The sequence below is a fragment of the Grampus griseus genome (genome assembly GCF_964374135.1).
Source record: "Grampus griseus genome assembly, chromosome: 1".
Classification (NCBI taxonomy): domain Eukaryota; kingdom Metazoa; phylum Chordata; class Mammalia; order Artiodactyla; family Delphinidae; genus Grampus; species Grampus griseus.
The window spans coordinates 169,149,144-169,158,439 of NC_139017.1; positions in this window are offsets into that span (position 1 = coordinate 169,149,144).

The following is a 9,296-nucleotide window of genomic DNA, read 5'->3' on the forward strand; positions in this document are numbered from 1 at the left end:
GGTGATGTGGGTGGAGGAGATGTTTGCAGAGACAGTGGGGTTGGGGGAGCAGGGTGAGCAGGTGGGGGCATCTTTTCCCCGAATTAGCAGAGCAGTTATCTTGGGGCGTCTGTCCCATGATGTCTATCTCCTAGACCGTGGGACTTAGGATTTGTCCTCACGCTACTCCTTGTCAGAAGCCCACGCAAGAGGCTCTTCTCAAGTAGTAACTGCCCCTGCCCCTCCCACATTGGAGGAGCTTGATTGCCCAAGGCTCTGAAGCGCTGGGTGGTTGAATGTCTGCTGTGAATACCCCTTTCTGAACAAGACATGGCTTTTATTCACTCATTCACTCATTTCTTCATTAATTTATTCACCCATTTCTCCCTCCCTCCATCCTTCTCTCTTTTCGTCTCCCTTCCTTTCCTTCCCTTCCTTCCTTCATTCCTCCCTTCCTCCTTTTTTCCTTCCTTCCTTCCACGGACATCCTATGTAAAATCCCAGTCTCCCAACCCTAATTTCCTTCTTTAGTTTCCTCTTAGCATTGAGAACCATCTGATACCATATTTTTTTCCATACATATATATTTTATTTATTTTTTACTGAGGCTTAATTTGTATACAGTAAAATGTGCAGATCTTACATGCATGGTTAGAAATTTTTTTTAACATCTTTATTGGAGTATAATTGCTTTACAATGGTGATGGTGTGTTAGTTTCTGCTTTATAACAAAGTGAATCAGTTATACATATACATATGTTCCCATATCTCTTCCCTCTTGCGTCTCCCTCCCTCCCGCCCTCCCTATCCCACCCCTCTAGGTGGTCATAAAGCACCGAGCTGATCTCCCTGTGCTATGCGGCTGCTTTGCACTAGCTAGCGATTTTATGTTTGGTTGTGTATATATGTCCATGCCACTCTCTCACTTTGTCACAGTTTATCCTTCCCCCTCCCCATATCCTCAAGTCCATTCTCTAGTAGGTCTGTGTCTTTATTCCTGTCTTACCCCTAGGTTCTTCATGACATTTTTTCCCCCTAAATTACATATATATGTGTTAGCATACGGTATTTGTCTTTCTCTTTCTGACTTACTTCACTCTGTATGACAGACTCTAGGTCCATCCACCTCACTACACCTCACCTCACCTCACTACAAATAACTCAATTTCATTTCTTTTTATGGCTGAGTAATATTCCATTGTATATATGTGCCACATCTTCTTTATCCATTCACCGATGATGGACACTTAGGTTGTTTCCATCTCCAGGCTATTGTAAATAGAGCTGCAATGAACATTTTGGTACATGGCTCTTTTTGAATTATGGTTTTCTCAGGGTATATGCCCAGTAGTGGGATTGCTGGGTCATATGGTAGTTCTATTTGTAGTTTTTTAAGGAACCGCCATACTGTTCTCCACAGTGGCTGTATCAATTTACATTCCCACCAACAGTGCAAGAGGGTTCCCTTGTCTCCACACCCTCTCCAGCATTTATTGTTTCTAGATTTTGTGATAATTGCCATTCTGACTGGTGTGAGATGCTAGCTCATTGTAGTTTTGATTTACATTTCTCTAATGATTAATGATGTTGAGCATTCTTTCATGTGTTTGTTGGCAGTCTGTATATCTTCTTTGGAGAAATGTCTATTTAGGTCTTCTGCCCATTTTTGGATTGGGTTGTTGGTTTTTTTGATATTGAGCTCCATGTGCTGCTTGTAAACTTTGGAGATTAATCCTTTGTCAGCTGCTTCATTGGCAAATATTTTCTCCCATTCTGAGGGTGATCTTTTGGTCTTGTTTACGGTTTACTTTGCTGTGCAAAAGCTTTTAAGTTTCATTAGGTCCCATTTGTTTATTTTTGTTTTTATTTCCATTTCTCTAGGAGGTGGGTCAAAAAGGATCTTGCTTTGATTTATGTCATAGAGTGTTCTGCCTATGTTTTTGTTCATTTCATTGGTTTTGCGGTACGCAAGCCTCTCACTGTTGTGGCCTCTCCCGTTGCAGAGCACAGGCTCCAGACATGCAGGCTCAGTGGCCATGGCTCACGTGCCCAGCTGCTCCGCGGCATGTGGGATCTTCCCGGACCGGGGCACGAACCCATGTCTCCTTCATTGGCAGGCAAACTCTCAACCACTGCACCACTAGGGAAGTCCCTGCCTATGTTTTCCTCTAAGAGTTTGATAGTTTCTGGCCTTACATTTAGGTCTTTAATCCATTTTGAGCTTATTTTTCTGTATGGTGTTAGGGAGTGTTCTAATCTCATACTTTTACATGTACCTGTCCAGTTTTCCCAGCATCACGTATTGAAAAGGCTGTCCTTTCTCCACTATACATTCCTGCCTCCTTTATCAAAGATAAGGTGACCATATGTGTGTGGGTTTATCTCTGGGCTTTTTATCCTGTACCATTGATCTATATTTCTGTTTTTGTGCCAGTACCATACTGTCTTGATTACTGTAGCTTTGTAGTATAGTCTGAAGTCAGGGAGCCTGATTCCTCCAGCTCCGTTTTTCGTTCTCAAGATTGCTTTGGCTATTCAGGGTCTTTTGTGTTTCCATACAAATTGTGAAATTTTTTGATCTAGTTTTGTGAAAAATGCCATTGGTAGTTTGATAGGGATTGCATTGAATATGTAGATTGCTTTGGGTAGTAGAGTCATTTTCACAATGTTGATTCTTCCAGTACAAGAACATGGTATATCTCTCCAACTATTTGTATCATCTTTAATTTCTTTCATCAGTGTCTTATAATTTTCTGCATACAGGTCTTTTGTCTCCTTAGGTAGGTTTATTCCTAGATATTTTATTCTTCTTGTTGCAATGGTAAATGGGAGTGTTTTCTTAATTTCATTTTCAGATTTTTCATCATTAGTGTATAGGAATGCCAGAGATTTCTGTGCATTAATTTTTTATCCTGTTACTTTACCAAATTCATTGATTAGCTCTAGTAGTTTTCTGGTAGCATCCTTCGGATACTCTATGTATAGTATCATTTCATCTGCAAACAGTGACAACTTTACTTCTTTTCTGATTTGGATTCCTTTTATTTCCTTTTTTTTTTTTTTTTTTTTTGATTGCTGTGGCTAAAACTTCCAAAACTATGTTGAATAAGAGTGGTGAGAGTGGGCAACCTTGTCTTGTTCCTGATCTTAGTGGAAATGCTTTCAGTTTTTCACCATTGAGGACGATGTTGGCTGTGGGTTTGTCATATATGGCCTTTATTATGTTGAGGAAGGGATCATGCCTACTTTCTGCAGGGTTTTTATCATAAATGGGTGTTGAATTTTGTTGAAAGCTTTCTCTGCATCTATTGAGATGACCATATGGTTTTTCTCCTTCAATTAGTTAATATGGTATATCACGTTGATTGATTTGCATATATTGAAGAATCCTTGCATTCCTGGAATAAACTCCACTTGATCATGGTGTATGATCATTTTAATGTGCTGTTGGATTCTGTTTGCTAGTATTTTGTTGAGGATTTTTGCATCTATGTTCATCAGGGATATTAGCCTGTAGTTTTCTTTCTTTGTGACATCTTTGTCTGGTTTTGGTATCAGGGTGACGGTGGCCTCATAGAATGAGTTTGGGAGCATTCCTCCCTCTGCTATATTTTGGAAGAGTTTGAGAAGGTTAGGTGTTAGCTCTTCTCTAAATGTTTGATAGAATTCGCCTGTGAAGCCATCTGGTCCTGGGCTTTTGTTTGTTGGAATATTTTTTTTTTTATTTTTTGCGGTACTTGGGCCTCTCAGTGTTGGGGCCTCTCCCGTTGCGGAGCACAGGCTCCGGACGCACAGGCTCAGCGGCCATGGCTCGCGGGCCCAGCTGCTCTGCGGCATGTGGGATCTTCCTGGACCGCGGCACAAACCCGTGTCCCCTGCATCGGCAGGCGGACTCTCAACCACTGTGCCACCAGGGAAGCCCTGTTGGAATATTTTTAATCACAGTTTCAATTTCAGTGCTTGTGATTGGTCTCTTCATATTTTCTATTTCTTCCTGATTCAGTCTTTGCAGGTTGTGCATTTCTAAGAATTTGTCCATTTCTTCCAGGTTGTCCATTTTATTGGCATAGAGTTGCTTGTAGTAATCTCTCATGATCTTTTGTATTTCTGCAGTGTCAGTTGTTACTTCTCCTTCTTCATTTCTAATTCTATTGATTTGAGTCTTCTCCCTTTTTTTCTTGATGAGTCTGGCTAATGGTTTATCAATTTTGTTTATCTTCTCAAAGAACCAGCTTTTAGTTTTATTGATCTTTGTTATCGTTTCCTTCATTTCTTTTTCATTTATTTCTGATCTGATCTTTATGATTTCTTTCCTTCTGCTAACTTTGGGGTTTTTTTGTTCTTCTTTCTCTAATTGCTTTAGGTGCAAGGTTAGGTTGTTTATTCGAGATGTTTCCTGTTTCTTAAGGTAGGATTGTATTGCTATAAACTTCCCTCTTAGAACTGCTTTTGCTGCATCCCATAGGTTTTGGGTCGTCGTGTCCCCATTGTCATTTGTTTCTAGGTATTTTTTGATTTCCCCTTTGATTTCTTCAGTGATCACTTTGTTATTAAGTAGTGTATTGTTTAGCCTCCATGTGTTTGTATTTTTTACAGATCTTTTCTTATAATTGATATCTAGTCTCATAGCGTTGTGGTCAGAAAAGATACTTGGTACAATTTCAATTTTCTTAAATTTACCAAGGCTTGATTTGTGACCCAGGATATGATCTATCCTGGAGGATGTTCCATGAGCACTTGAGAAAAATGTGTATTCTGTTGTTTTTGGATGGAATGTCCTATAAATATCAATTAAGTCCATATTGTTTAATGTATCATTTAAAGCTGGTGTTTCCTTAATTTATTTTCATTTTGGATGATCTGTCCATTGGTGAAAGTGGGGTGTTAAAGTCCCCTACTATGAATGTGTTACTGTCGATTTCCCCTTTTATGGCTGTTAGTATTTGCCTTATGTATTGAGGTGCTCCTATGTTGGGTGCATAAATATTTACTATTGTTATATCTTCTTCTTGGATCGATCCCTTGATCATTATGTAGTGTCCTTCTTCGTCTCTTGTAATAGTCTTTATTTTAAAGTCTATTTTGTCTGATATGAGAATTGCTACTCCAGCTTTCTTTTGATTTCCATTTGCATGGAATATCTTTTTCCATCCCCTCACTTTCAGTTTGTATGTGTCCCTAGGTCTGAAGTGGGTCTCTTGTAGACAGCATATATATGGGTCTTGTTTTTGTATCCATTCAGCCAGTCTATGTCTTTTGGTGGGAGCATTTAATCCATTTATATTTAAGGTAATTATCGATATGTATGTTCCTATTCACATTTTCTTAATTGTTTGGGGTTTGTTATTGTAGGTCTTTTCCTTCTCTTGTGTTTCTTGCCTAGAGAAGTTCCTTTAGCATTTGTTGTAAAGCTGGTTTGGTGGTGCTGAATTCTCTCAGCTTTTGCTTGTCTGTAAAGGTTTTAATTTCTCCATCAAAACTGAATGAGATCCTTGCTGGGTAGAGTAATCTTGTTTGTAGGTTTTTCTCCTTCATCACTTTAAATATGTTCTGCCACTCCCTTCTGGGTTGCAGAGTTTCTGCTGAAAGATCAGCTGTTAACCTTATGGGGATTCCCTTGTGTGTTATTTGTTGTTTTTCCCTTGCTGCTTTTAATATGTTTTCTTTGTATTTAATTTTTGATAGTTTGATTAATATGTGTCTTGGCATGTTTCTCCTTGGATTTATCCTGTATGGGACTCTCTGTGCTTCCTGGACTTGATTAACTATTTCCTTTCCCATATTAGGGAAGTTTTCAACTATAATCTCTTCAAATATTTTCTCAGTCCCTTTCTTTTTCTCTTCTTCTTCTGGGACCCCTATAATTCGAATGTTGTGCATTTACTGTTGTCCCAGAGGTCTCTGAGACTGTCCTCAGTTCTTTTCATTCTTTTATTCTGCTCTGCAGTAGTTATTTCCACTGTTTTATCTTCCAGGTCACTTATCCGTTCTTCTGCCTCAGTTATTCTGCTATTGACCCCTTCTAGAGTAGTTTTAATTTCATTTATTGTGCTGTTCATCGTTGCTTGTTTCCTCTTTAGTTCTTCTAGGTCCTTGTTAAATGTTCCTTGTATTTTCCCTATTCTATTTCCAAGATTTGGATCATCTTTACTATCATTCTGAATTCTTTTTCAGGTAGACTGCCTATTTCCTCTTCATTTATTAGGTCTGGTGGGTTTTTACCTTGCTTCTTCATCTGCTGTGTGTTTTTCTGTCTTCTCATTTTGCTTATCTTACTGTGTTTGGTGTCTCCTTTTTTCAGGCTGCAGGTTCTTAGTTCCGGTTGTTTTTGGTGTTTGCTCCCAGTGGCTAAGATTGGTTCAGTGGGTTGTGTAGGTTTCCTGGTGGAGGGGTCTAGTGCCTGTGTTCTGGTGGATGAGGCTGGATCTTGTCTTTCTGGTGGGCAGGTCCATGTCTGGTGGTGTGTTTTGGGGTGTCTGTGGCCTTATTATGATTTTAGGCAGCCTCTCTGCTAATGGGTGGGGTTGTGTTCCTGTCTTGCTAGCTAGCTGTTTGGCATAGGGTGTCCAGCACTGTAGCTTGCTGGTCATTGAGTGAAGCTGGGTGTTGGTGTTGAGATGGAGATCTCTGGGAGATTTTCGCCATTTGATATTACGAGGAGCTGGGAAGTCTCTTGTAGACCAGTGTCCTGAAGTTGGCTCTCCCTCGTCAGAGGCACAGCACTGACTCCTGGCTACAGCACAAAGAGCCTTTCATCCACACGGTAGACCACTGGTTGATTATAAAAGGATGTAAGTCAGGAACAGGCAGATGGGAGACATGCAGAGGGCAGGTATGGGGAGAGGGTGTGGACCTTCCATGCCCTCTGCAGGAGCCACTCTCCTAGCACCTCCACGTGTTCACCAACCTGGAACTGAAAAGTTTTGACAAATGTATACAATCATGTTATCACCTCCCCAGTCAAGATACATAACATTTCTATCACCCCAGAAAGCTCCCTCATGCCCCTTCCAGCCAATCCTCCCTCTAGAGGCAACCATTGTTCTGATTCCTATCGCCATAGATTAGTTTTGCCTGTTCTTGAGCTTCATATAAATGGACTCCTACAGCAACACTATGTGTTTTGCTTATCTTGTTTATTGTCTGTCTCTCTGACTAGACCTGTAGGAGTGGATTTTTGTTTGTCTTGTTCATGGCTGAATTCCCAGCTTCTAGAATAGTGCCTGGCACATACTTGGACATATTTGTTGAATAAACGAATAAATGTATAAATAAAGCTATAGAGTTGCCCTTTCACTCACCCATTTACTCATTTTTTCTCTAATAAGAGTCAGAATGAAGTTAGGCAACAGGGCCCCAGAGACAGCCTGCACGCTGGCTCCAGCACCTATCTGCTCTCTGAACTGGGAGAAGTTGCCTCAGCTTGTTCATTTGTGAAATGGGGATACGAATGTTCCTACCTCATAGGATAGGAATCTTACCCATAGGGTAGGGTCGTAGGAGTTGATATATATAAAATGATTTAGTAAGCTTTCATTAAATGTTAATGATTGTAATTAATTGATTAATCAACTGTTTGTTAACATACACTTAGAGGTCATCCAGGTCATTCATTCATTATTTGTTCAAGAAATATTTATCGATGACTTGACTGGTGACACACACTGGTATTATAACAGTGAATAAGTCTAAGTCCCTTCTTCATGGGAGCTGACATTTTGGTGAGAGAGTATTTTAGTATTACATATTAGTATAAGCTACTAGAAAAAATAAACCCAACAATACAGTTTCTTAAACAACTTAAAAGTTTTTTGTTTATTTAATTTCTTTTCACCTTGAGTAATACTCCAGAAATAAGTGGTTCAGCCCTGCTAGGGCAACTCTGCCACACTTAGCGTATGGCTTCTACCTCTGGGTCCATAATGGCTGCTGCAGCTCCTGCTATCTCATCTGCAACCCAGCAAACAGGAAGTGGGAAAGGGCAAGAGAAGTGTCTATTGTTTCCTTTTAAGGCATGACCGAGAAGGGTCCTATGTCACTTTTATTCACATCCCACTGACCAGAACTTACTCATGTGACCACACCTCATCACAAGGAGGTCTGGGAAATAGAATCTCTAGCTGAAACTTCTAAGAGCTTGGGAATTAGTGGTTTGGAGCACTGACTCATATCCCCAGGTGAGCCAGACCCCTTGTGGGGTAGTTTGGGATATCTCAAAGCTAGGACTGCCAGATTTAGCAAATAAAAATACAGGATACCCAGTCAACTTGAATTTCAGATAAACTATATTTGGGACATATTTATACTAAAAAGTTATTCATTGTTTATTTGAAATACTGTATTTTATCCATCAATCCTGTTCAAAGCTCTTCCTTGGGTAGGGCCCAAACGAGTCTTCTCTGCTCTCCCAGTCAATCCTAGCTCTGCCTCCGAAGCCTATGGGGACAATTAAGCCAAGACTTAACTGTGCACCTGAGGGGTGCTAAACACTGCAGAATGATGCAGAAAACACAGCTGATGGGGCACCTTCTCCTTAGGGCATAGCCGTCAGGACAGGCAGCTGCATCTTTCCCATGAAGGTGCATTAAACAGAAGTCCATGGTTTGTGCCGTGGGACAGCTGATCCAAGCCAGCCTAGAGGTGCCCATCCCAGGAGTCTCATCACAGTGGGCTGAGGTCTGCCTGAGAAGGCTTCTTGGAGGAGCTGAGCTTTGAACTTGGAGTTTTCACTTGGTGCCAAGGCAAGGCCCAACTCCTAGAAGCACCCTAGCCCCGGTTCAAATCCCAGGTCTGCTCCTTCCTAGCTGTGTGACCTTGGGCAGGTCCCCTCACCTCTCCAAACCTGGGTTTTCTTTTTTTTTTTTTTGCGGTACACGGACCTCTCACTGTTGTGGCCTCTCCCATTGCGGAGCACAGGCTCCGGATGCGCAGGCCCAGCGGCCATGGCTCACGGGCCCAGCCACTCCGCGGCATGTGGGATCTTCCCGGACTGGGGCATGAACCAGTGTCCACTGCATCGGCAGGCGGACTCTCAACCACTGCGCCACCAGGGGAGCCCTAAACCTGGGTTTTCTTATCTGTAAAGTGGGGATCAAAAGAGAACCCACCTCAGAGCATGGTGGTGAAGATCAGGTGAGACAGTGTCCATGCAGCGCTCCCCTGGAGCAAAATAAGATCTGGACTAATGTTCCTTGTCTGGTTGTTGTAACTACTTTCGTTGAGGCTTTGAGGGAACAAAGGATTGGGATGGTTATGCAGGGGGCAGCAGGACTCTCACAGCAGGATGGGGGTGGGAGGGAGTGCAAAGGTATATAGGT